This window comes from Otolemur garnettii, unplaced genomic scaffold (genome assembly GCF_000181295.1).
Source record: "Otolemur garnettii isolate 467f Iridium unplaced genomic scaffold, OtoGar3 scaffold00035, whole genome shotgun sequence".
In the NCBI taxonomy this organism is placed as follows: Eukaryota; Metazoa; Chordata; class Mammalia; order Primates; family Galagidae; genus Otolemur; species Otolemur garnettii.
The window spans coordinates 1,052,031-1,056,557 of NW_003852430.1; positions in this window are offsets into that span (position 1 = coordinate 1,052,031).

A 4,527-nucleotide genomic window follows, 5' to 3' on the forward strand; every position below is an offset into this window, starting at 1 on the left:
ATAGGTATGTAATTCTGAATGTGTGTGTTTGAAAAAAAAAATGGAAAGTATTCTGACCCACTTTAAATCAGTGTTTCAGTAAAAGGCTAGTGAAAAACTCACCTAAGGAAGAGGCTTGGTTTCCATGAGGTTAGTACGTGTGAGTCATGACCCAAAGGAGAAACTGACATGCTCAGATGATCCATCTGATTGTGGATTTTAATGCTGGGATTGGAGAAACTTAGATTGTAGATGTTTTGAGATGATGTGAGGTGACACATCTTCCTTCTTGCATAGCTTGGTCTCTTACACAGCTTCTGGGCATTATCATGGTGCTCTGAGGATGGCAAAGAGGATGTATTAACGGTAAGCCTCCTTTACCAAGGGATAAAGGCATTACACACTATCTGGAAGTTACCAAGGGCAGAATGCCTTTCATTTGAATACCGCACATGGGTAATATGATGGCTGTTCAATATGCTTTTGCCCACATAGATTAGGTTCATTTATTAAAGATGTCCAAACAGGTTTGCATTCTGATTCCATCAGATAAAAACAGTCTGGTTCATATTAAGAATAAAAAATATCAAAAACTAATAAGCGGCAGCAAGAAAAACAGAAGCCAAATATTGAAGAAGGATCCTGCCTCCCATCTCTCAAAACTCACCAACCCATTAACAATGACTCTGTAAAAATGTCCTCACTTGCAATCATGCCTTTAATTCATCGTGCCAGGTAGGGAAGGGAACCTTCTCCACCAGGGAGTACAGATGAAGCCTGTATTCACTCTTGACACTTTCTGTCCACCAGTCCCTTGTTGAGGACCACCCTCAGGAGCACAGCCACAGTGAATACAGAGCAGGGTGATGCTGGAGAAGAACAATGATACTATCAGGCTGATACTAAGATTGATATTTCCTGTTTTATAAACCACATTAATTACATACATATTAAGTTCTGGGTCTTGCAAGACAACAGTGATAACCTCAGCAATGAACCTCTAACACATAACAGAATGAGGACCTTCAAGTTGGAGTAAATCATCTAGATCTTGATAAAATGAGTCTAAATCCATTAAGCCCTGACTTTACCAACTCCCCAAGGCCTTCTAGATAGGTCTCCATTGCAAAAATTCTCCTCTCTAAACACCAAGTTTTCCTTTTAAGTGTCCATTTGACATCACCCATTACATGCTGGCCCATTTTCACAATATCAGCCCCCAAGTTTAAAACCCAAGAGAGTCCTCCCTAGCTACTCACTATCCCCCCTATATTAAGTCAAGATCAAGAAAGGGTCTTGCTTGGTGATAAGCACAGTATCAAACAAAATGGCTCCCACCTTTTCAAAGAGCCATTGCCTTTTAATTATAATACACATTAAATCATAATACACATTGATCAGTAACAATGATGCCTCCTCCAAATTGAGACCACTGTTTCTTTTATTTAAAAAAAACTTGTAGAATATAGATTAAAAAGACAAGAGTCTCTCAATGGTAACCCTACCACCTAAGCAAAAAATAAAAATCAGTTCATTTATTTTATTTTTTAGCAAGTCTTAATTTTCCATCACTTTGAGAAAAAAGACTCCACAATGTTCTCTCCTAGATACAAAGGGAAAAAGTTTTTCTCCATCTTTCACATTATTCTCTATTACAAGTAGAAAGAAATACTGTGTAATGTCCTAATAGTTTCAAGGAGGCTTGAAATTCATCTCCCTAAATCAAGATGCCCACAGACATTTCACCCTATTATCCATCCCTTCAAATGCATGTTTGGTTCCTGGGAATGTTGTCCAGCCTCCAGTTGTGCATCTTTTTTCCCACCCATGCAAGCTCCCAACTCATAATTTTTTTCTTTTGTCTTTTTTTATTAAGTCATATACACATAGATCATGAATGCATTTATGCATATGTGGGGTACAATGTATTGTTTTTTTATACAATTGACATGGTTACTTCAAACTAATTAATATAGCTTTCACCTCATTTACTTGATTATTGTGTTAAGACATTTGTTCTACACTTGATAGATTTGACTTGTACCCTTGTGATATGCTCCATAAGTGTGGTCCTACCATGGTCTACAGACACGTGAAAAAATGCTCATCATCTTTAGTCATCGGAGAAATGCAAATCAAAAGTACTTTGAGATACCATCTAACTCCAGTAAGAGTAGCCCACATAACTAAATCCCAACTTGTAATTTACAGGTCCCATTGCTGTGGTCATCCATCTCAAGGTGTCAGAAAAGCGAGATGGGTAAACCTGAAGACGATCAGTAAGCAGAATCATCACTCCTAATGTACTGCTCCATCTGTCCTTTACTATATTCTTTCCCCCCAAAGTCATAGACAATCAAAAGATCACCAGATGCAAAAACTCATTTTATAAGGCAGGAAATTAAGCCTCAAAGAGATGTGCCCAAGGGAATGGGTGGTTAGTGGCAGAGCCACAGTGAAAACAAAGGCATCCTCTCACCGGATGTTCTAGGCACCCAATTCTCATCGACCTGCCTTGTCAATGACTAGATTCCAAACCTGAGCCTGCTGCCTGGGCAGATAAAGACCTCCCCCCTTTGCACACACACTTTGTGCTTTCAATTGCTCCCCCAGGGGCCAATGGTAATCCCAGCTCAAGCTTATCTCCCAGAAATCAGCCCTACTCAAAGCAGGGCACATCCAGCTCCAATCACCTATCTAAATGATCATTTTTTAAACTTCAATGAAAATTCATGTTGTTTCCCCATCCTGTTCTAAGCAAAGGCTACACATCCCAAGGGACAGCACACAGCTGAATTTCATCAGCACTGGAGGCAGAACAGCTAGAATTAGCTTTTCCCCCTTCACTGTCAACCAAAGGAATGAGCAGGAAGCACATTCTCCTCCACCTCATCTTTGCCAGACAGCAACAAGCAGGGAATTCTCCTCTCTGGGGTAGCCCAGAACGGGCTACAACCTCAGAAAAAAAAAAAAAAACCCCAGAATGGAGAGCCAAGGCATTAAGCCACTCAGCAGGGTTATTGGAATGAAGCTGGGTTCTAAAAAGAATGTACAAGATTCTGAACTTTTCAAATAACATTTTTCATGCTGTCAACCAGTTAAAACATTAAACACTCACTGTTTGCCAAAAACTGTGCTAATACCCAACTTCAGGTAGCTCAGTGTCTGGCAGGAAAGTTGGTAAGTAAACAAAGCAACGTATGAGGAACGTGCATGAAAGACTGAGGCACAAGCAACACGAGCAATCTGTAAGAGCCAAAGTTGTATAAGGGGCCACATTAGGCACCATGGGAGTCCCAGAAATGAATAACACGCTGGCCTTGGAAGCTCACAATAAAACTGAACCATGGAAATACACAAATGTCTTACCCAAATAAAGCACAGTACAAAATGAAGTAAAAGTTACTAACAAGGCAGGTGTACGAAAGTTACTAACAAGGCAGGTGTACCTTACATGTGTGGGAGGAGCGGTTCTTTCCAACAAAGGGACTCAGGAGACACCTCCAGACCTGGAAGACCCATTAGAACAGGATCTTGAAGAACAAGTAGCATTTTGATAAACTGAAGACCTGGAGGGGCATTTCAGAGACAGTGCTTCAACTAGAGGGGTGTCAAGTTTGGAAGGAGGCCTAGAGGAAATGTAGGCCCCCACGAGCCCAGAGGTGAGCCTAATGAGGAAGGTTTCACAGTCTCGAATACTAAATCAGACGCTGAGGGGTTTATATTTAATTCTGCATGCAAGTTACTCTGAAAAGGCATGATCAGAGCCAAGCTCTGAGTATTGTTATTGCAAGAATGCCAAAGATGTTTTGAGGGCAGCAATGGGGAAGAGTAAAGGTGGCTAGGAAAGCCATCCAAGTGGCCGGGAGTCCACGTTAGAGGGTCAGCAGCAGCCCTGGAAACACATGACAGCTGTGGAGGTGCTGTAGATTCTGGGATTACTGCCTGATCATGTGTTGGGAGTGGCAGGATTCTCATAGTGACTCCTGCCTCCAAGGGTAGGTAGATGATGATGCCAACCCAACTGGGAGAATCACCTGGAGCTGTATCCTACTCTTTCTTCTATCAGTATCTGCTTCACCCAGCAAGGTCATCTACCATCACCACTGAAATTCAAGTGTTCACAGCCATCCTCACCCATCAGTTCAGGTCTATCTAGCCAGGGAACCAGCTCCTTCAGGCATGCAACATAAGGAATTTAATTCACAATGGCAACTGCAGTTCGCTTCAGCAAGAGTCTAGCACATCCCAAGGCTGGAGGGACAAGGAGGCCAGAGCAGCAGTCCTCTGGGAGACAGAGGAGGAAATCCCTGGCTCCTCCTCGCCTTCCTGTTCCTACTCCCACTCTTCTGCCCTCCAGTCCCCCTTTGGCTCAGCTCAGCTGAAACCTGGCAGAATGGGCAGTCTGAGAAAGCAGCAAGCAGGGTCAGCCCTCTGAGCTGCAGAGTAGGGTAGGGCAGGGAGGAAGGGGTCTCAGGCCAAAATTGTTACACACTCCAGCCATTGAGCTGGCACTGCTGCCATCCTGCCTGTATCAGGCTGTGGATA